The sequence below is a fragment of the Manis pentadactyla genome, chromosome 9, assembly GCF_030020395.1.
Source record: "Manis pentadactyla isolate mManPen7 chromosome 9, mManPen7.hap1, whole genome shotgun sequence".
Taxonomy (NCBI): Eukaryota; Metazoa; Chordata; class Mammalia; order Pholidota; family Manidae; genus Manis; species Manis pentadactyla.
This window is the reverse complement of record NC_080027.1, coordinates 69,627,575-69,652,379: the sequence shown is the minus strand read 5'-3', so window position 1 is coordinate 69,652,379 and position 24,805 is coordinate 69,627,575. Positions and strand designations below refer to the sequence as shown.

The 24,805-nt window shown below is 36.3% G+C and overlaps 1 pseudogene; it reads left to right on the top strand.

The window, feature by feature from the left end:
- Positions 1-9,206, top strand: part of LOC130685041 (glyceraldehyde-3-phosphate dehydrogenase-like) — a 44,331-nt pseudogene extending 35,125 nt beyond the window's left edge.
- The last annotated feature ends 15,599 nt before the right edge of the window (positions 9,207-24,805 follow it).

Below are 24,805 nucleotides of genomic sequence, written 5' to 3'. Positions count from 1 at the left end.
GGCATAGAAGCCACAAGGCACAAATATGCAAAGAAGTAAAAAGCTAACCTTTTCAAACACTAAGGCTTCTCTCTCACTTACCAACTTTATATTTCCCTGTATGGCCCCGGAAGATGACTGGTTAGCCAGAGACGGGTAAGATTCCTCAAGGGAGGAACAACCTAAGACAGGCACAGTCGCAGGGGGGTCATCAGGTGAGAAATTGGGGATCAACAGAGGTGAGGCTTAGAACCTCACCCCCCCTGTTCTGAGAGAAATCTTCTGCATCCGTGGATGTTTTATTGCCCTTGTCTAGCTTGGATTAACACATAGTCTGCAGGCACACACCTGATCATCTACATTTGCTCTCTTACAACACTAAACTATGTTTTCTACCTTTATCTTGTATCTACCTACCACTTCAGCATTTTATTAAAAATAATAATAATAAAGAGAGAAATGTGGTATCCACATATAAATCAAGTATAAAAACCAAATGAGTATTCATATTTGAACTGGTTGTTTATAGTTCATAATGCATGAGCAAAACCGAAAGTTTCTGTGATGACTGCCCTTGTACTGTTCACCATGTAACTTATTCACTATGTAAGTATTTGTTCTCCATGTAAGAACTTGTTCGTTATGCTTCAGAAGATTGGAGACTAACGAAAATTAGGCTTGGGGTGGATTAATGATTGTGCATTAAGCACTGACTCCCCTATACAGAATTTTATTGTTGTTAACAACCATTTGATCAATAAATATGAGATGCCCTCAGAAAAAAAAAAAAAAGAAATTCAAGGTCTCTTGTAAAAGGTACTAAGAATTCCAGTTTTAAAGAAAACTCAACATTTTCTTCAAACACAAGGCTACACAGTTTTCTTTTTAATTGAGTAATTTTTCTGATATGTTTATCAACATTCTGCTGAAGCCATTTTCCATTGAATAAACTTAACGAAATAGTAAAAAAAAAAATGCAAACAAATAGAGATAAAGTCAGAGGAAGAAATTTCTGATTTCAACACATATCCAATATATGTCAAGCCCAGAGCTTAGTACTGAAGTCACAGTGGTAAATGAGAGTCCTTGACCATACGTAACTCCCTGCATATGGCTTCACCACATCAACCACACTGTAAGTACATACCTACCCCATAGAATACTGCATGCAATTGTTTAATTAAAACTGAGACAATTGCCCCAAAGTAGGACTGGATGCCAAGAGAGTATATATATTAGTCAAATTTAATAATTCTGTATCTCAGAGATGGTTTTCTATGAAAATGGTATTTCAAAGGAATCACAAATAATAAATGAAAATTGAACTGACAAACAAGGTGGAGATTTTAAAGGTTAGGGGATTTTTGGTGAAAAGAGTGGCATCTCAAAGGCTATGATATTGCAAGGTTTTAGAGAGTTTCTGGTTCAAAAAAAGTAGTTTGTGGATTGTGTGGACTAAGGTGGGAGTGATAGAAAGAGAGACAGAAGAAATGGTTAGGAATAAAATTATCACAACAGATGTTATTTTAATCTCACAGTGATGGTGTTGGGAATGTTAGGTAGAAAGACAGACATAAGCAGCTGGAAAAGGGAAGATACGGTTCAAAGAGAAAGCTGCCCTAACTCTGCCCAGGTAGGGGGTACCATGTAAAGACAACAAACGCTTTGCAGGGAGAAAACTTCCTCCCTAGCCAGATCCCAACAGGGATGCAACATAACGGAACTAAGGACTGCCCAGATCACACTCAGCACGGGGAATGGACATGCGCGCTGAGAGGGATGGCGATGTACTTGGGCCTACACATCAAATAACCCCACCTTGTCCGTCAAAGAGGTGCCCCCTAATTGCAATCTACTGGCCTCCCACCTAACGGAGAGAGGCTTTTGTCTACCTTGACTCTGGCCCACCCCTCCCTTGGAGGGCATTCAAATAAAACTTTCACTCTGCCCCGCTACTGTGTCTCTGCCTTTCGATTCTTTGTTGTGGAGGGGAAAAGAACTGAGGAGAAGGAACCCAGCCTGCAACAACGGGAAACAACCGAAGAGTTAAGCAAGGGAATGATGCAACCAATTTCCTTGGTTGACAAATAGTCAAAACTGGTCTGTTGAGTAGGCAGGCATATTCTTTAAACAAAAGTTTAAGAATCCAGTCTAAAATTATACATCTACCCAGCAGGGCATCACACAGCCATTAAAATGTTTATGAAGCACTCATAAAGGTGAAAAGTAACTATTATAATATTAAATTTAAAAAGAATATACTACTGCTAGTATAATTACAACATGATTAAAAAAACAAAGGGAAACATAAAACCAATTTATATTTTCTATGATTCTATACTTCCATCTGTTGTTAATAATAATTACATATTATATTTAGAAGGGTGTACAAATTAATAAATTTTATTTTTTATCAAAGGGAATCCTTTCTCCTCTACTTGATGTCAACACTGAGTTAAATGAAGTGGTAAAATCCTTGAATTTTCTTAGAGTAAGGGCTACCTCAAACTTTAAAGATTTATAATAAAAAAACTATACTTTTACATAAGAAATTAATATTTCTATTAAAAGTACTCAACTGAGACACCCTCCGAAGAGAACTATATTTCAAGATCGAATGAAAATTGAACTTTAAAGCTCCAAACCTAGGGGTACGAGTAAGTATGTCTATTCATTATTGGTTAACTTTTATCCTTCAAAATTTCAAATGGCCACAGTGACCTGAAAAGGTGATCCACATCACTAATATTCTGGGAAATGCAGAACAAAACCACAGTGAGATATCACCTCACACCTGTTAGGATGGCTATCATCAAAAACACAAAGACAGCAAATGCGGGCAAGTGTATGGAAAAGAGGGAATCCTTGTGCACTGTTGAGAATGTAAATAGGTATAGCGGCTATTAATAGTAAGGAGTTTCCTCAAAACATAAGTAAAACTACATATGGAACTACATAATTCCACTTCTGGGTATATATCCAAAGGAAATAAATCACTATGTCAAAGAGGTATCTACATTCCCACGCTCACTGCAGCACTGACTGACAATAGCTAAGACAAGGAAAAAACCTAAGTGTCCATCAACAGATGAACGGATAGAGAAAATGTGATACACATACACATATATAATGAAACACTGTTCAGACATAAGGAAAGAAAACCTGTCATTTATGATGATTGGATAGGCCTTGACAGCATTGGGCTAAGTGAAATAAATCAGAAAAAGAAAAATACTGTATGATCTCACTATTGTGTGGAATCTAAAAAAAATTAAACCAAAACAAAAAACAAAACCTCTATAAAGATCCAATTTGTGATTATCAGCAGCAGAAGGTGGAGTGGGGGAACTGGATGAAGGGAGTCAAAAGGTTTATATTTCTCTTTATAATTTAAATAAGGATGGGGATGTGTGGGTAAAATTTCAGTATTTCCAGAATCTCTCACATGGTCTTAGTGCATTTCCATACCAATAGGTGGTTCCAAGGGGTGGAGAGAAGTAGTCTATCTCCATATCAATATGTAATTTCAATGGCGAGAGAGGGCATACCTGGACCAGAGAGGTTGGGTGGGGTCTCTTCTTCTGCAGCCGGTTGTGAGAGACATGGGTGAGCAAAAGTGGACAACTGCTTGTAAGCAATAAATGGATTTCTCCCAGTTTATTTCTCCCTTTGACTGATTTCGGTTTCAAAGGTATTTTGTCCCGAGATTTTGCCCCCCAGAGTTACAGGATATTAATGTAGGACATGATGACTATAGTTAATATAATTGTGTGGTATATTTGAAAGTTGGTAAGTGAGCAAAAGTGAACACTAAAAGTGTTCATCAAAAGGAAAAAAAAACTTTTTTTATGGTGTCTATATGAGATGATGGATGTTAACTACACCTGTCATTTCACAATATATGTAAGTCAAGGCTGTTCACCTCAAACTTATGCAGTGCTGAGTGTCAATGATAGCTCAACATTACTGAAAAAAAAAAAAGAAAATTTCCCTTTATCTTTCTATTTTAAAGAGAATTCCAATCAACCTACTTAAATTGGATGCAACATCCTCTCCTAAATGTTGTCTTTCAATTCTACTTTAGAGCCAATACTCCTAAAGCTTTCTCATTAACTCCTTGCTGGGAAATCTCTCTCTCCACAGTTCCCTGGAAAGTGTGCTGGACTCCAGCTCTGGACCTCAACATTCCACATCCTTGGACCTAAAACAATTTAACCCCACTTCAACACAGTGTTTTTAGCTGAAAATTGTGCATGATAATAGTACCTCCCATACAAGTTGGGAATATCAAACTAAATAATCTATGTAACGTGCATATCTGGTCCCTAACATACAGTATTTATTCAATAAGCATTATAATGCAGCCAGAGTAATAATGTCACAGATTGTGGAAGGTTGGTTTCCTGGGAAGCACACTCTCAGGCGGAGATTCACATGCAGGAAGTTAATTTGAGACACTCTCAGGATCACTACCTGTGGAGGGGAAGAGACAGGAAGGAAGCAGATTTGGGCAGAGACAGAAGTTGATTCACTCTCAGAAATGCTTCAGCTATCTCCCAAGGGAAGCTGGATAGCCCTCCAGTTAGCCTGCATTGCATCAAAGAATCTGGGCCTCTAGCCTCAGGTATGAATCAGTCTTTGGATACAGGAAGCAGCTCTCTCCAGCCTAGGGCAACTTATGGAGAAGATTCACAGCTAAGGGCTGTCAGCAGCCAGTACTCCTAGCAGGTGGGGGCAGAATGCCTTCAGTCCTGAAGAGGAATCAGTGTGGTTCACCACAGTATCCCTTACACTAGTTGAAAACAAAGTATGTTTCCATCTTTCTCTTCTCTGAATTCCTATTGGAACTCAAACCCTTCTTCCCACAAGGAACTACATTCCACATAAAAGGAAGAACCCTTGCCACTCTTCACTGCATTTTCCTCCCATTTATCTATTTTCTTTTTTTCCTTCTCTTTTCTTTCCACACATATTTTTTGGACTCGATCTTCTACCATAGTTTACACACAATGCAGAGATTATTTATCCTTTTAAAAAAGGTTTTTTCTTAACAGCTCCTTACCCTCTAACCAACTTTACAAACTGCCACAGGATATTAAAAAATGATACATTCTCACTTAGGGAAATGTTTAAAATGTAATTTGAATAGGTAGTTACACATGTTTCCCTGAAGGCTGATATCACTTGGTTATTTGATGTTTTAATATTAAATGTAAATTATTGACAGGGCCTGCCCCTTCCAAAGGAGACCCATAAAAATACCTTGTGTCTCTAAACAATTTCCCTGCTAAAAAAGGTTTATTTTGTGTCTGCAACTGCAACTATCTTTATTGCATTGTAAAGAATCAATGTCATACACCAAATCGTCTATTAACAATCACAGTGTGTACAAATTATGAATTATCTTTATTCTAGAACATCTCAAGGGTCCAGGCTGTTTGTATATGATAACAGCTCACGGAGACCCAAATTATGGACAACTAAGATGAATGAATAGTAAAAAATACTGCTGTTTCATCATCAGTTTGTAAAAGGAATGTGTTGTAGCCCAATTTTAAGCATTCTAGTCAGAAGAAGAAGGAGGAGAAGGAAGAGAGGGAGGAGGAAGCAGAAGGGAGGGGATGTGTCCCAAGGGAAGTGGGAGTAGCTCAATCTTGGATTTTTGCCTGAAAAAAGAGAATAAGTGAAAAAAATTTAAAAAAAAACAGACACCATTATATTTATGCTATTAAGATTAACAATCAGCTAAATATTAATGTTTAAATTTTAAATGATATGTGTATAAACTGTGGTACTTTGGTATGCTGAAATTTAATTTTGGATGAACTACAAATTTTCAATACTGATGCTAGGGTCTTAGCAAGTGAGGAAGCCAATTCTTAATATTGAGGACACCAAACTTTTAGAGTCCCTCTCATAATAAAGATATTGACTTTAATATTTCCTTCCCAGTCTACAAGGTCTTTGTCTTTACATTAAGTTTAAAGGTAATAGTAAAATGACTTGATTTCACATAGCTATAAAAGAATGTGTAACTAAGGTTATAAAATAAATATCTGGAAGGCACATAATAAACTAAAGGCTATATGAATGGAAAATTCATATATAGGAAACACAGAAATATGCAAGAGTGCTTACTATTGTGCCAATCACTTTTCAGGACACAGGAAACACAGCAGTAATTTTTTTCAAAAGTGAGTGTGATATGAGAGTGAGGCTAACAAGAAGAAGCAACAGAGACAGATCTAAAGGATACTTTCTTTACAAAGTGGAAAAAAACAAATAGCAGATGAATGTTACACTTTTAAATGCTCAGGAAAAATGAAGAGATGTTTTTGGAGGAAAATGATGTCTTAGGCAGGACCCTTTCATTTGTAAGAGATAAGAAACTTTTCATCACTACAGGTTTAAATGAAAATGGTATCTTATTAGAAAATGGTAACTTTTATTAGGGATCAATGGCTTCAGGAGTAGCTGAATCCAGGAGCTCAAAACCCTTATCAAGGCTAAGACTTGCTCTTTTCATCTCTTAGCTAGGTTTTGCTCTGTGCAGGCATCCTCCTTAGGCTGCACAGTTCCTCTTGCTGGAAAAATAGATGACAAGGGCTCTAAACCTGCACTGTATTCTCTCAGCAACTGCATGAGAAAGAACACCTCTTTTCTGTTCTTTTTATCAGAAGCCCCTAGTACTAGCTCTAAATAGACCAACTTGGGTCAGGTGTTCATCCTTATGCCAATCTCTGTAGCCAAGGAAAGCCATTCCTATATTCAGTGTCCATCCAAATCCCATGAAGTGAGTGGATGGGAAAGTTGTACTTTCTCAAGGGGAAATCAGGGTGCTATAACAAGAAAATGGGGTCAATAAAGTGTTTACTACCAAAGAATAAAATAATTCAACTGAAATTCAGGAAGGAAGCTTGGGAAGAAAGGAATGTAAATATTAAGTACCTTCTTTCTTAATTTTGACTCTTCATTCATGCTCACTCAAAAAACTAGATCCAGATTTTTAAGAAAGGGATAGGTATGCCTCAATAACATCTCTTGTCTTTTTTTCTTCTTTCTTTTTTAACCAACTTGTAGATAAGTCCTACATGGTGATATATTGTGTTTTATATTTGATGCTTTTGTTGAACTATATCATCACTTTAAACAAAGGAAGAAAGTCATATTCTAAACCCACAAGCAATAGCAATGAGTGGCATTATACCTGCACCTGGCCATAAGCTGTGGGGGAGGGGAAGCAAGCAGAGAGGTGAAGAAGGTTATAAGACACAAATAAAATAATGAGAGATAATTGCAATTATCCTGAACTCCAGGCCATCTATAAAGTAAGAAAAGAAAACACACACACACACACACACACACACACACACAGTCTAATGTGCAGGAGAGAGTCATCATAGTCCTTCCTTATGACAACTTTAATAAATGGCTTTCTTGGGTTGTAATTTTATTTTTTCCCAATTATCTCTCTAATATGTGTTTGGCTTGATAAACAAAGTGTTCTGTACAATTAAATGCTTCTGTTACTGTATCTGAGGCACCTAGCCTAGACAGAGAGACTGACAATATCTTCCTCACCCCAATTTAATAAGGCTTGCTATATATATGGCAATTTGTAATTCAGCTAAGAAAAATCTGATGAAGACTGAAAACAATAGTTTTTAAGGAGCACTAATATATTAGGAAATGTTAATAAACAGCATTTTGGTATGACCATTGCCCATATCTTACTTTGTATGAATATAGGTGCCTCTAAGTTTAAACCGCAACAAGCAAAGTTAGACTGACTTTCATAAGAGCAGGGAAGAATATATTTGTGTAAACTGCATCTGGCACAATCAAATGATTAAACTGGATGTAGAAGGAAATGAAAAAATACACAGATAAACCTGTGAAACTAATTCCTATTATAGAGGACTGCAGGTCTGATGTGAGAGCAAAGTGTAGGTGTTGCCCAGTGATTCACTCATGAAACCAATTGGGATGAAGCAGGGAATACCATTTCGAAACCCAATTTTCAGAGCATGGGTAATAAAATGAACTTGAGATTTTCTACACTAAATGCTATCTTTTATCCACTGACAAAATTATATATATTAATATATGTGTGCATATACATCATTTTTATGTGTTAAGAATGAGCTTCAGACTTAAAAAAAAAACAAGTGTAACAAACATTTTCAGTAAAAGAGACTTCCCATTATGGGTGGTTGGATGAATTATAGGAAAGCACCCACTGATTTACATTAAACTACATTTCAGGGTACTAAAAACTTGTGTGTGAAATTACTGTGCTGTTTTCAGTGGTCCTGAAACACTATAGAGAAATGGGCTTGGTGTCACAAGACTGAAGATAAACAATTGTAGTTTCATTTTTAAGAAAGGACAGTAATTAGCTACATACAACTTTAGACTTCCAACCCTGAAGTGACTCTTAAGCACAATTTGATAATTATTAAAGAAATAGGACTCTCTGCTTCTCCCTGTTTGATAGACAGCCACATCTTCCTATACAGTGCCAGCCACATCCATGAGACACTGGAAAGAAAATAAATAAATTTGCCCAAATTGGGTACTTGGTCACCAGGGCTGCTTTTAACTCTGGAAAAGGGGACAGTGTCCCCACTGATGAGCCCCTTCATTGACCTCAACTACATGATCTACATATTCCAGTATGATTCCATCAAAGGCAAGTTCAGTGTCACAGTCAAAGCTGACAATGGGAAACTTGTCATCAATAGACAGCTCATCTCCATCTTCCAGGAGCAAGATTTGCCAACATCAAATGGCGTAAAGCTGTGGATGGCTCCCCTGGGAAGCTGTGGCATAGTGGCAGTGGGGTTGCCCAGAATGTCATCTCTGATCCTACTCTTGCTGCCAAGGCTGTGGGCAAGGTCAACCCTGAGCTGAATGGGAAGCTCCCTGGCATGACTTCCTGTGTCCCAGCCCCAGTGTGTCGGGTCATGGATCGGACCTGCCATCTGGAGAAAGTGAAAAATATGATGACATCAAGAAGGTGGTGAGGCAGGCATTGGAGGGCCCCCAGCGGGCATCCTGGACCATGCTAAGGACTTTAACTGTGATATTTCCTATTCCACCTGAGACGCTAGGGTTGATGTTACCCACAACAACCACGCCATCAAGCTCATTTCCTGGTGTGACAATGAACACCCTATAGCAACAGGGTGGCTGACCTTATGGTTCACACAGATCCCAAGGACTAAGAGCCAGCTGGACCACCAGACTTGGTGAAAGCCCAAGAAGGAAGGAAGGAAAGGGGCCTTTAGCTGCTGCAGAGTTAATTGTCCTGACTGACTCTCCTAACAAACTGAAACTCTGCCATCCTTAACAGTTTATATCCCAGACATCCTGAAGAAGGGGAGGAGGTTGTGGAGCCCTACCTTGTCATGTATCATCAATAAAGTACACTGTGCTTGGCAAAAAAAGAAAGGAAAGAAGGCAGGGAGGCAGGCAAAAAAAGGAAGGAAGGGAAGGAATGGGAAGAGAAGGGAAGGAAAGGAAGAAAGGAAAAAACTGGTTTGGGAAACATTCAGAAATAGAAGGAGAGATCAGCAGATCTAGGATGAGTTAACAATGAACAAATCAGGTCAGGATGGCTTCATTCTCCTTCAGACAAGTATTATAAAGAGATGAATTATATTCATCTGTTTTTAGAAAGACATTTGTTACAGAACAAAAACATAACCTGGATAATCATACAGGGAAATAGATCCATAAGTGCTTAAACAACCATATCAAAGATCCTAATTAACAGATTGACTAAATTGTAGAACATAGTTTTCTACTGTTTTCCAAATGTCTCCTTTCTTTGTTTTTAAAAATATCTATCACATTTGAGCACCTACTAAGTGTCAGGCATTGTGCTAATCCTTTGACATAAATTTTATCCTCACAATGACCAACAAGACAGATATTCTTCAAATTTTATATCACCTAAATTAAAAGATTTGCCCAGGGACACCAAATTGTAGAAAGGAACTTTAAGCTTCTCAAATTTGAAAATTACATGAAGCTGGAGAACTAATATGTTGGGTTACAGAATCAGGTTCTAAAAGAATCTAAGCTCACTAATATCTCAGATTAAATATGAACTTCATAGATACTTTATTAACAAGCCCATGGTGAGTCACTAGTGTTGATATGGCTGCTAGGAAAATTTTTAAATTTTAGATCATATTACAGGATAAGACTATCTGAAGAAAGGGGGGTGGCATGCTTGCTTTTCAGTATTTTCTATACCTTAATATGGATTGTGTCTATCAGGATTCTTTCTCTTGGAGAATGACAGAAACTCCATATGCAAGAAAGGCATTTTTTTTTTTTTGGCTATAAAACTGAGAAGAGTTCTTGGGTAACCTATAGACCTGAAGAAAGAACTGTTGAAACCTGTGACTTTAGATATGGAAAATATAGTCTCAGAGCCATCAAATCTGTTTTCAGTGTCTCATCTCTGCTTTCACTGTTTCATTTTGCATTTTGGTCTCATCCTCTCCTACTTCAAACAGGAGACCTTCAAGACTGGCAGGGAATGTCACTACGAATAGGCTCAGCTTAGTTGTTCCAGCTGAAAGAGAAAGCTTCTTTTTGTCCAATACCCATAAATCAATCACTGAGAAGAATTCTGATTGGCCATACTGCAGCCATATAAAAATCTTTGCCCTAATCATTATTGTCAGGGAAATGGGGTAATATGGTTGGGCATGATTTCATCATATGAATGCTCTCATAGCCAGTGTATGCATAGAGTGTGGGATAGAGTAGAATTTGCTACTAGAAGTGAATGGAAGGGCTGGCTGAACACATCACACTCAATACATTAACTCTGGACTTGTTCAGAGAGGAACAGGGAAAGGGATGAAAATGGGAAGTCTGTACTATGAAGACCAGATGAAAAAACAGAGACAGTTATTCTGAAAAGGCAAAGTTGAGAGAAGAGAAAAGGATTGCTAAAAAAGAAAATGTAAGCAAGTTCTACACAGTTCAAGGCACAGAATCTGAGACACCCTCATTGCAAAAAAGATTTCACTTTTAAAAAGATTTCAACTTCAAGATATTTTAACTTTCAAAGCCCAGAGGAGTCCAAGGTGCCTCTGGGTAATACAGGAACCCTGTCACTTCCATTTTGAAGGTATATGCTTGTTTTACCATTTGCCAAGGAAACTGCAGATAGATTATAAGTATCACATGGACAGCTGGACTTAATTACCTAAGTAAGAGACAGGCAATGGCTAAAATCCTACATTTTAAAGTCAGATGTAAGTATGAATCTAAGCTTTAGCAGTGAGTACCTATGTGTCATAGATAAATCACCTACTCCCTATTGGCCTAATTTTTGAAATGGATATTATTATTATTGTTACCTTGAAGGATTATTGTGAGTACTGTAGATAAACAGAATTCCTTGTGAATAGATAGCTCTTAATGAACTGCAGTTTCTGTGTAGAAATACACACATACACAAAATATATCCTCAGATTATCTGACCTCTTTGAAATATGGAAGCAGGCCATACCTGAATAACAATAAATCATAGATAAGCACAGATTATGGCTATTTAAGTACCTGTGGGTTTGGAATGAAAGAGAGACTGGAGTGGGAGGGTAGCAAAGTGCATATAATAAGATAACATTATGAAAATCAAGACTGTCCAGTATCTTGGAATATACTGTCTCAGAAACTTAGCATCCCACAGTAGATTTCAGAAAATTTGGATCACGTTGGGTCTAAACCAACGTGAGGATTAAGTGAAATAAATGCAAAATTGCTTAGAATAAGTCCTAGCACCCAGTTATGCTCAATAAAAACTTATTAATTAATGGTTAATCATAGGGCCTTGTCTCAAATGTGAGATTTTTAAGACACAGATCACATTAATCTTTTCCCCTCTGCTTTATGATAATGCCTTGTACTTTTGAGGCATTTATATAAAATATGGGAATAAAGGAGTTATGGTTATGATGGACTAAAAACACATGATAAGGCTACAAAGTAAAAATGATGACACAAACCTGAGAGTGCATTTCCATGTGCAATCTTGAAACAGAAGTGAGAGAGACGAACTCAAACTGGCAATAGGAAAGGTGAATATGATGAAAAGATGAGGTCTGAAAAGGGTGCAGGTACAGGGACAACACCAGCTGGCCAGAGTATGGCACTCTGATTCTGTAAGTTTTAGAGGCCAGTATTTGTCTAACTCAAATCATGAATACATTAATAATCTCATGAAGAGGTTCAATTTATATGATGCCTTCAGGATTTAAGCTTCTATAAACAATTTCAGTTTGATAGAACACTTTCATATTCATTTTATTTGCTTCCTAGGCCAGGGCTGAAACTATCAGCTAGAAGGTACTTTACGCCAGGCTAGTTCACTCAAATTACCTGCCTGGTCCCTGTAGACATTTTGTGTTTATCATTTCTGCTCTAAAGAAAGGCTTTCCAGTGTTTTTCATGTCGTGGCACATATAGAAAATGACAATACTTTATTAGTCTAGCCTTTGAACTAATGGACGACACCACTAAGAGATGGCCCCAGAGCTCCAGCAGCCCCAGGCCCAGCCCTGATGCCCCAAGGGCTGAAGGGAACAACATTTCAGCAGACCTGTAGCCACTCGTGGCTATCAATGGGACAGGTCACTCCACTGGGAAGCTCTGCTCTCAACTCTCCCTGTGGAGAGATAGACGAGCAGGTTTTATAAATTTGTTTATTTACAAAATGCTTAGGATTGTTACCCTGCTAGGCACTCAAGATGCAGTAGTGGATAGGACACAGTCTCTGTCCCTAGAAAACAGGCTGAAAGTGCCTTAGGGACCCAGTCAAGTCTCTAAGACTCAGGGAGCCAAGACTAGACTGTATTACCTGACACCAACCAACCCACAGTTTTCTTCCAAGGAAGACACGCTCTAGGGTCTATACTATGTATTCGTCATTCCTTGGTGCAAAAAGTAACTGCCAAGTTTTCTATCTTCCAAGTTTGTCAGTTTGTGCCCTACTAATTGAGAATGTGACAGAATTTTTCTGGGGTTAAAGTCTGCACCTGAAAGCCATCTCAGTTGGTGGATACATTAATGGAAAGAAAAATGATTTGGGGGTCAGTAAAACTCTGATATAGGCTTATCTTTTTCTTGTGGGGACTTCAATGTTTACCACTATATTTTAGGGTGGATGACACTCCTCATGGTGGGGTAAGAGAAGAGGGGCATGACAGATGTTCACCAGCATTCACCAGGTGAAAGAGGAGCCTTTTATCACTAAGATGAGACGAGCCTGGCAGAATGCATGTTTAAACTGTTCAAGAAAATATAATTTTAATGCACATGATTGCTAACTACAAAGATATCTTCAGTTTTCATTATAGCTAGTCCCTGAGGATCTCTGCTTGGGAACATTTTGTTAATGATTTATTTGGATCACTGTATATACATGGAAATAATAACCTGACTGCATTTATTTATTCAACAACTTAAACTTTTTCCTATTATAATGAGAGGTGATGAATGATAGATATGTAACTTTTTATGTATTGAAGCACTTTTATATATTTGTATATATCCATGCACACCTGTTCATCTAAAAACCAGTTCTTTCTAAACATGATAACAGAGGAGCAAATGTAAATATGCTAACTGATCATGGGTTAGGTAGTTCATATTATTTCTATCACATTTTTATAAATGGTGGCAACTAATTTTCTAAGGAAGGTCAAAGCCAAGATTGAACTATGACTCCAAAGCCCTCAAACATTCCAGAATTTGCAAAAATTTGGAATTTACCCCAAATCCTCCTCATTTTTCAATTTATTTTCAAATACTTAATTGTGATTTTAGTATAAATGTTTGGCCGCTGGTGTTTAAATTGAAATACTGTGTTACAAATACCTCTAAAAATTAAGCTTTTGAATTAGATAATGATACATATTGTTTTACTAACTAAGCACATTTTGTGTTTGATGGTAGATTAAAATGTTCAACTACACAGAACAGAAATTAATACCCTCTGAAAAATCCACAATAACAAAGGGAGTTAAAGGATGGTCATTTGGGTTTCTAACATAGCCTTGAAAATAAGATCCATCTGCTTTGAAGAAAAGATAAAGTCCTATCTGTTAAGTTGAAGGAGAAAAGGAATGGTCAGTTTTGAACATTGCCATGAGCCAAGACACAATGTTAGAATCTCCACCAGTGCATCGCCTCTACTATATCATGCATCTCAGTCACTCGGGAACCTTGCTGTGATTCAGCTGGACTGAGGAATATGAAACAACTTGAGTTGGGTTAAAAATGGCCTGTGTACTCAAAGCTTTTCTCACTAAGCTCCCATGTAGGTAAGTACCTGATACAGTCCTCAGGCAGCACTTTGAGTAGCAAGGTTCTGCACAGCATATGACAGTGCCTTCAGTTACACATGAGCAGATGTTGTGTCAAAAGGCGTAGAGCTTTGACCATCTATAACTTTCAGCTGGGTAGAATATTCAAATTCAGATTATGGTGATTAAAAATCCCCAGCAGTTTCTACTATCCAATACATTTCCCCATTCCTAGAAGTCAGAGAGCTGAAAATAAAAATGTGATGAAGAAACTCCTCCCAGGAATTTTTAAGTACAGTGAACCCAATTTTTATTTTGGACAAGAGATTGAAATGCTTCTCAAATCATCTTAGTTAGTTTGTGCTTTCTACTTTGCTCTTATGAAAACCTCTCCTGCTTCTAATGTGGTTGCTTCTTTTGAGTTGTGCCGTTTAAGAACATAAAGAGGAAAAAAAATGACTTGAGGCAATTATGTCATGGGGGAAAATAGATTATTCTAAAGCCATCTACCATAGGCATGGAGAATATGAGTGTGCTTAACATGACTTAATTTTCCCTGACTCCATGGCAGAGTGTAAGAGGGAGAAATAACTGCTTTGTTCCCTACCTACATAGATGAACAGTAGCATAGCTGGTTGCCAAGCAACCAGAACTTTTGTTAGTATCAAAGTAAGGAAGAGCAAAAAAAATACTCAAAATTTCATTTTCTGTGTTACCATGTCACTTGGAGTAATAGTAATGTAAGCTTTCTCCTGCCTTCCTTGTCCTCCAACTAGTTTTTCTCAAGCCACTGCATTTAATGATTTGTTTCTCAGGAAAGGGCATCATTAACAAGAAGCATCCACAATGCTTTAACCTCAGCAAGCAACAGGTCCAAGAAAGACAGCATTCTGCCTATAAAAGTGTTTAACTAAACAGTTTGCTTTGGCTGAGAAGTGGGGGTAGCACAATACCATGATAGATGGAAGGGAAAAATGCAAGATCTAGGTGATGAATTCCAAGCTCAAACAAACACATATTTAGACAAATAAAATCCCAGAGAAGTAGAAGCCAGTTATCATGCAATAGGCACTAAGATGTTAAAAAATAAAATTTAGGCAAATATGTATAATCCTTTAGGTAAAGTATGATTTTTTGAGATTTGATTCAGTTTGGGCTTTGTATTAACTACTCTCGAAGATCCCTCATGACATGACATTTCATTCTCAGAAATACAATCCTGCCACAAAGAAGGAGTGCAAGGAATAGCCTAATAAGTTATGTCAGATTTATTAAAAGAGTGTGCTACTCTTTCCTCCATTAAAAGTTAATATTCTATAGAAAATTTAGAGAATACAGAAGAGAAATACCTAAACTCATCTAGACTGTGAAAGAAATCACAATATTTTGATTTATGTATTTCTATTTGTTTTATTTCTATGCATTTTAACACAGTTAAAATCTATCATTTACATAATTTTGAAACATGCTTTTTACCTAGAAATATAATATATTTATGTTATAACTCTTCTTAAACATGCTTCATATAAATCATATGTGGTTATGTAAATTTATTTAAGTATTTCTTTATCACTGGATATTTATATCACTTCAAAATGTCCTTATTTTATTTTAAGGAAACACTGCATTGAATGACTGTTAAAAGCTTTCCCCTGTATTCTGGGAGTTTTTTCTTTTATATATTTCTATAAGTAGTATTACTAGACCAAAGGGGTTATATATTAAGATTCTTGATATGAGTTATTTTTTTTCTAAAGTAATTTGTCATTTGATATCATGAATTTCTTAAATGTTAAGTTTGTGTAGTAAAATTCTTCTTTTTTAATATATGAAAACTGAAGCAGCTGAAGATAGCAATAAAGAGCATCAGATTTTCACTTGAATCTACCTAAATTCAAGAATATTAAGAAAAGAATGCTTTTAACCTTACTTCCAGACCTTGCCACATATAAGGTATGAAAAGAACCTATGACTCTTGGATCTTTAACTACTAAAATAGGGTCTATTAATTCCATTTTTATAAAAGAAAAAATAAAAGTCAAAATAAAAAAGGTTAAACAAGTGGTGAAATCTCCTGCCTTCCAGGTCAGGTGCTGCTTCTAACACCCAGTGCTTCTGGCTTATGCGTACAGACTTCAAATGTTGATTTTCTGATCTAACCTTCTACAAACTACTTTGCAATGCATGCTTTATGTGATTTAGCATTTAAGTTCACTAAGCTTTGATGAAATAAATAGTGCTTTCCTCATGAGAAACACAATGTTATGATGTCATTACCTACTTAATGTATTTTTTCTTTTTTTCTGAATCATGTCACACACATTCAATCCTCTAAATCCTATAAGAGATGCTTTTTAAAAAAAAAATCGCATGTGTGCTCTACTTCTACCTTTTATCATAAAAGCCTGTTTGTTCACCTTCTGACAGCTCTCCACAGCTCATCACCCTGCTGGCTGCAGCTAAACCATACAATTGCATGAATTTCAATATACAGAAAAAGATGAAAGATGGGAAAAAAAGAACAGATAATAGATCTATGATATGTCAAAGAATTAACAAAAAGGGTCAAATTACCTGAAGTTTAAACTAAAAGACATCAAAGAGGGAAAGCCAAGTACTAAAATAAGAGATAATAGAAGATGATTAGAGGAAAAATCATAATAAAGGGGAGATAATACTTTGTACCTGGGGAGAGAAATTGTAAAGAACTAGAAATAAATGGGTAAGATAGAATTAAAGATATAATGAGAAATGAAAAATAATAGTGGATGTAGTAAGGGATAAACCTGCTATATTAATAGGGAAGATGGGAATTGAGGAAACTGTTCCTGTGGGAAGTTTCCAAAGCTTTGGTATGAATTGTTATATTCAGATGTCAAAGTCATGGGAATATGAAAGTAAAGTGGGGGAACACTAAAACTGGATAATTGTAATGATGACAAGCCTGTCCTGTGATTAATAACAGTAGGATTGTAAGAAAAATCCTTAAATTTCTCTCTTCCATAAAGAAAAAGCATTCCACTTACAAATCTATATGATCTGCCTCTCAATTCATCTACTTAAAACTTAGATATACTGGATTATAAATGACTTATTTGGATTACATTTCGTGTGTGTGTGTGTGTGTGTGTGTGTGTGTGTGTGTGTGTGTGTGTATGTGTGTGTGTTTGTATACCTTTCTCTCAAAATAGCCTTAGTGGAACTGTGTGCCCTTTTTTTGTTCATGCCTGCCTCCTTCAGTGTTCTCCCAGTATTCCCCAAAGCCACTACTCATGTGCTTTGTTATTTAAAATTTCATTCTGATTTGATCTGGTCATTTGAGTAAACCAGCTTTACAGTACAACTATATTTACAAAATTACCAAAATATATACATAAAGCAATAATAATGGCCTGCATTCAATGCTTTGTAAATTCCAGAGGTGTACAAAGAGTTGCTTTTGTTTTATTCTAACACTGGCTTTTTAAAAAATAAAAGGATTTTCAAATGTACCATTTTATTATGCATCTCAGGGATGACTTGATCCATGCTGGAAAACTGATCCAGTTGGTATGGGACAACTACATTTGAGCAAGAAACCACTGCAGTATCCTAGAGGTACTAAACTCTGCCCAGAAGGGAATATATTCTTGGCTATAATATAAGAACTCATATACCTCAATACCAAAAAACAAATAACCTGATCAAAATATGGGCAGAGGACCTGAACAGACACTTCTCCAAAGAAGAAATACAAATGGCCAACAGGCACATAAAATGATGCTCCACATCACTAATCATCAGGGAAATGCAAATTAAAACCACAATGTGGTATTACCTCACACCAGTTAGAATGGCCACCATCCAAAGACAAGAAATAATAAATGATGGCAAGGGTGTGGAGAAATAGGAATCCTCCTACACTGCTGATGGAACTGCAAATTGGTGCAACTACTGTGGAAAGCAGTATGGAGGTTCCTCAAAAAAACTAAAAATAGAAATACTGTTTGACCCAGTAATTCCACTCCTAGGATTTTACCCAAAGAAAATAAAATCCCTGATTCAAAAAGATATATGCACCCCTTTGTTTATGGTCGCAATGTTTGCAATAGCCAAGATATGGAAGCAACATAAGTGTCCATCAGTAGATGAATGGATAAAGAAGATGTGGTACATATATACGATGGAATATTATTCAGTCATAAAAAGAAAAGGAGTCCTGCCATTTGCAACAACATGGATGGAGCTAGAGGGTATTATGTTCAGTGAAATAAGCCAGGTGGAGAAAGACAAATACTGTATTTCATTTATTCATCAAATATAAAAACAAAGCAAAACAGAAGGAACAAAACAGCATTAGGCTCACAGACACTGAGAAGTGACTAGTGGTTACCAAGGAGGAGGGGAGTGGGTAGGGGTAGGGGTGAGGGTGAGGGGGACTGTTAAACCCCTGTGACGTATAAAGAAAGCCAAAAAAAACACACAGTTGAACACAGCAAGACTTTAAAAATTTCTTATTTGTAACAAGAGAGTCTGCCTGCAAACATCACCATTATTGAATATTTATCTACATGTTGGTCAAAGATAAGTAATGTAAATACTGGACATGAGAAAGCAAATTTTCATTAAAAATTTTAGTTAATTCCCTATTAGAAAACTAGAAAAAGTCAGAAAAATGGTTCGCTATAAAATACACAAATTACACAAAAATGGGTAGCTTTAATCTATTAATAATACTAATTTTTTAAGTATAAAGAAAAATCACATAATCAAGTATACATGGGAAATTAAAATATTATAAAAATGGCATTATAAATAAATGAATCCAAAAAGAAATTCTGAACAAGAATATCTGGAAAAAATAAAGCTAGATTCTTCCTTGATTTTTTACCCCTCCCTCCATATTAAAACATATTAAACATATAATTAATAAGACAAAATCATATTTTTTTTTAAATTTCAAGCTCTGGAGGTCTTCCTAAACATGATATAAATGTTGCAAATCATATAGGAAAAGGGGATAGATTTGACATAATGAATATTAAAAACTAAACTAAATAAGTAACTGTTAGCCTGAACATTATAATCTGTCTTAATTTATATAACAAACTGGGATAGGGGTACCATAATTTGTTACTGTCAAGACACCCTATGAAGATATTTAAAAAAATAAATGATGCATATCTATGTTCACTTACATAGAAAAAAAATCAGCAAAATGCTAGAGTGAATAAAACATTTCACAACAACATTATTGTCCTTGTCAATAGATATCTCTTTGTAGATAGATGATTTTTAATATATGTTTAATATTTTATATCGAATGGTAGAGCTTGAGACAATTCAAAACTTCCTATACTTTGAATTCATACATGAATAAACAAAAAAACTTGTTCTGTTATGGAAATTAATAAGCACAAAAATAAAATACAGTAATACTATCCACACTCTGCATGGTAGTCAAGGAGGTGGAGATGGGAAGTACAGGTTTTAGGAGACTAAGAGGAGAATTTATTTTCAAAATCTCAATAGTTTTACTTGCTAAACATGAATTTAACTTATTAAAAAGAATGGTAAAGCCAAGGAGGAAGAGAGAATCTGACACATTTAATCAATAAAAGGCTGCTAAAATAAGAATGCACAATTAAATATAAAACTGGTTGATGCTCTACAGTCCATAAATCTTAAAACCATAATCTTTGGGATTATTTTTTCTACTGGACTGAATCCACTTGCATCTCACAGACATCTCACCCACATCAGGCAAAAGGAACCTGCATTGTATCAATATTCTGTAAGTTAACATGGAACATTTTATAGCCTGAGTCCTTGTTGTTTAGTGTATGGTTAAGTCAAAGAGTTACCTCTCCCAAGAGCATCAAATCAGGCAGGCTTGTTAGACAATGGCATCACAAGCAATAGTTCTTTTGGGTAATTTTATTCGGTAGCATTTTTCAGTTTGGAGAGAAAAGTGAAGGGTAGAGGGCAGATATAAAGAAACAATTTTGAGCTGAAGATAGTCCCTTTTTTTTTCTTATTCTTCTTTCCTTAAAATAACAAACATTTAATTATGTACTTCAATTCTGTGCATCAGGAATTTGGGAAGAGTTTGGCTAAATGACTTTTTGTTCCTTGTGGCATCAACTGGGGTCACTTGATGGTACTCAACTAGTGGCTTTGCCTGTCTGAAGGGTCCAAGATGATTTTATTCATGTTCTGTCTGGATCAGCCAACCTTTCCTTACTTCCTATGTGGTCTCCCTAGCTGGAGAGAGTTGGGGGAGTCAAGCTTCTTACATGACAGCTCAAATCTTTCAGAGACCAAGATGGAAGTTAACTGTCTTCTAAGCCTGGAACTGACATAACATCACATGTGCCATAATCTCTTGGTCAGTTAGGCCAGTCTAATTCAAACAGAAAGAAAAAAACCCTATCTTCCCATGGAAGCATTGTCAAAGATTTTGCATCCATCTTTAATTCACCACGTTAGCATTATGGTTAATAATAATCTTTATATTAACAAGGTCATCTACAGTCTACAGAGTCAAAATAAATTATTTCATTAACTATGAAACAATTCAGTCCCTGAGTATGACGTTTTGTTCCAAACCAAATGCAGTAATTAAAAAGTTAGAGTAGAAGTGTGCTAATATTCCTCAAATCCCATACTTCAAATGCCATTTTAATAATTACATTTTTAAATTTCTGTGTAAAATTTAAAATGTGCTCACATTATTTCTCCTATAGAAAGAAAAACAGAATTACAATTCAGGATTATAAAATCCACAAAGATTTAATTATTTTTCCCAATTCTTAGTTTGCCACTGTTGTGTCCATAATTATAATCTGGGTATGGCAATGCTTGGAAAATCACTCTGTTCTGGTGCACATTTATTTTCAAAGCTATAGTAATCCAGTGTTTACCTTTTAGAGTTTACTTACACAAAACCTTGCTCAGAGTCCCCACTATGTCTGTAATCTTCGGGATGTACATCAGGAGTCTCAATGTGGGTATAATATGCTGTCCAGCATAGAGCTATCCTGGCCTTGTTCTGGGGTTCAGAAGGAACCGGAAGTTATACAAATGAAGTTTCCTGGCCACACTGGAATTCCACCACACTTGTAAGGTAGGAGAATACAGCCAAGACCTTGTCTGTCTGTGTCTGTGAGACTTCATGTGTAGGGCAGTAAGATAAGCATGTAAGATGAGGTCAGGATGAGGACAAGCAGGATGAATAGCAATATAATACCTGTAACTAACAAGACTATTTGATATGTACTGGGATTTTCATGGGACATCTTGAGAAGAGACTGAACCTCACAAAAGAAGTGGTTAATTTCCTTGGTTTTACAGATGGGGAAATGGAAAATGTGGATGGTATGTGCCGAGGAAGAAAGTTATCCTCCAATCCAAGACCCTACTGCCAGTTGTTGGAAGACCTGATGACTCACAACGGCTGGTGCCCTGAAGCAGACAGACATATGGTTACAAGCCACATTGGTGAGCAAGACACACTGAACATTCCAAGGGCCAAAAAGAGAAGGATCTGAAGGCCACACCCAGTATGGGATAGTTCCTCCTTGCAGACAAAACGTTAATAGCCACCTTAGAAACAGAAGTGCCTATCAGAGCCAAATAAAGGAGGGTTAAACAATAATTATGTACATTTGTGAAGTTAGAAATCTCTCTAAATCAAGAAAATCAGAATAGATGTTCCTGTGAGGGCTGCACTGCATATGCAAGGGGAATTATAAAGATGAGAAAGATATTTTCCATTCTGGGTAACACTCCCAGGAAAATACAGTCTGCTATTAAAGATTTTTTGATTTTCCTTGATTCCAGCTTTATTCTTCTGACCTGAAGTTACCATTTCTTGTGTTCTTGGTTGCTTTGTGTTGGTCCTTATTTTCACATGACATTATTTTCATTTCCTTTTCTCCAAATTTTGTCCTTCAATATTTCTGTAATTTGTGTCTTCTGTAGATTAGTTTACAATTCTTTTATACAGATGAAAAAGTATTTTGCCTTGATTTTTGACATGTATTTTCAATAGGTATAGGACTCTAGATTTAAGTATCTTAAAGATATCTAGTCTTCATGCTTGCAATTTCCGCCAAGAAGTTTTGTTTTTGTTTGTTTCTCTCTAGTCTGTAACATCTTTTATCTCTAGCTATTCCTATGATTTTCTCTTTATTATTGTTCCTGAACAACTTGATCATGGTGTATGTATTGGTGAGGATTCTCCAAAGAAACAGAATCAATAGGATGTATATACAAAGAGATTTATTATAGGGAGATTTAGTTTATGGCTAATGTGATTACAGAGGCTGAAAAAATCCCAAGATTGGCAAGATGATTAGGCAAGATGGAGACCTCAGAGAGCCAATGGTGCAATTTTAGTCCAAAGGTCAGAGGCTGGAGACCCAGGAAGAGCTAACGGTTCAGTTTGAGTCCAAAGGCAAGAAAAAGCCAGTGTTCTTAGAAGGAAGTCAGGCACAAGGAATTCTTCCTTCTTTTGGCAGATGGGGAATGGTCAGCCTTTTTGTTCAGGACTTCAACTGATTGGATGAGGTCCACCAACATTAGGGAGGGCAATCTAACTCTTCTCAGTCTACAATCTAAATGTTAATCTCATCTAAAGATCCCCTGATATAAACACCCAGAATAATGTTTGAGCACATATCTGGGCACCCTATAGCCCAGTCAAACTAACACATGAAAATTAACCACTATGTATTGTAGTTTCTTTGTGTTTCTTGTATTTGGGGTTCACTAAGCTTTCATGACATTTGGAACATTTTTGGCCATTTTTATTCAAATATTTTTTGTGCTTACTCCTTCAGAGACTCTCTCTAATCAAATGTATTTTAGACCACCTGAGATTGTCCCATAGCTTACTGATGTTCTTTTGATGTTTTAAAATTACTTTTTTCTCTGTGTGTTTCATTTTGGATACTTTCTATTACTATTACTTCAAGCTTACTAATCTTCTATTTTAAAATGTCTAATATGTTAATCCTATCTAGAATATTGTTCATTCTATGTTGGCTTTTTTCATTTCTGGAAGGATGATTGGGTCTTTTTTATATTTTCCAAGTCTTTACTTAAGTTTTTAAATATACAAGATATAGTAGATGTTTAATGTCCTCATCTGCTAACTTGAACATCTAACAGATAAAGAATGGTTTAGTTGGTAGTTCTCCAAATTATGAATAATATTTTCTTGCAAACCTGGGAATCTTTGGATGCTAAACAATATGAGTTTTACTATTTTAGATGCTAGATATTATTATATTCATACAAGCAACTTTGATCTTTCTTTAGGATGCAATTAAGTTTATTGTAAACTATTTGATCCTTTTGGGTCTTGCTTTTTAAGATTTGTTAGGACCTATTCTAGCATTTAGTCTAGAATGGAATATTCTCAACTACCAAGGCAGGACTCCTCTGAGTATTTCTCCAATCCTCCATAAATCATGAGGTTTTGTGGTCTGGATGGGATTAACAGGCACTATTCCCAGCCATGTGTGGGTTCTGAGGATCTTCAATCTGTTCAGCTGGTCCTTTCCCTGGACTTGGGTAGTTGCCTCATAATTATGTACTCACAAGTATGTTGCTGCATGTGCAAACAAAGCCTTTGTGTTTTTCTGGGGTTCTCTCTCTGTGTACCTTCCTCTGGCCTTTGTCTCCACAGACACTCTGATCCATTTCCTCAGCTCAAGAATCTTAAAGATTCTACTCCTGAGTTACCTCTCACTGCATGGTGGCCTGGAAATGATCTCTGGGCAGTAAAGTGGGGCAATGACCTCATTTCTTTCCCGCCTCTGGGAAGTCATTCTTCTCTGTTGATTGATTTTTCAGCAGATAGGTAAATCTAGTCCTATTATTCTATCTTACCTAGAAGCAAAACTAATTTGTGAAAAAAGAAATAATGATGATCTTATAGAGGAAATAATCATTGGAATTTTTTTAGTCTTTTTTTTTTAAATAAAATAGACCATCACAATCTGTAAGTTCCCAAAAAAGAGATTATGGTGATTTTGCTATAACAATGGGATTAAAAATTGGAATATATTGCAGAAAAAATATAATGCAGAGAAAAGAACCTGGCCCAAGTAAGTTTCAGGAAAATTTTACACCTTCTGGGCCAGCCTAAAGACATAGAATGTTTCATTCTTTTGGTGATAGGTACCATCAGATCAAGAGAATGCCTTAAAATTCTGTGAGCCAGACTATCCTTAATTTTTCTCTGTCATATCCCAACCCCATAAGGTGTTAGAGGCACACAAAGGAAAAGTATCTGATCTAGTTTGCAAGTATAGAAGACAAGATAGTAAGCAGGTACTATTACACCTGTACAGACACCACCCTTCTCCCTCTGTAAGGTATTTGTATCACACAAGATGCAGCAGGCCTACATAGAAGCTTCCAAGTTCATTTCCTAGACGTTTGAATATACATTTTTCTTCTGCTCACTATAATTTTTGAGGGAACTTGTGAGAAGGGAAACTTGGGTC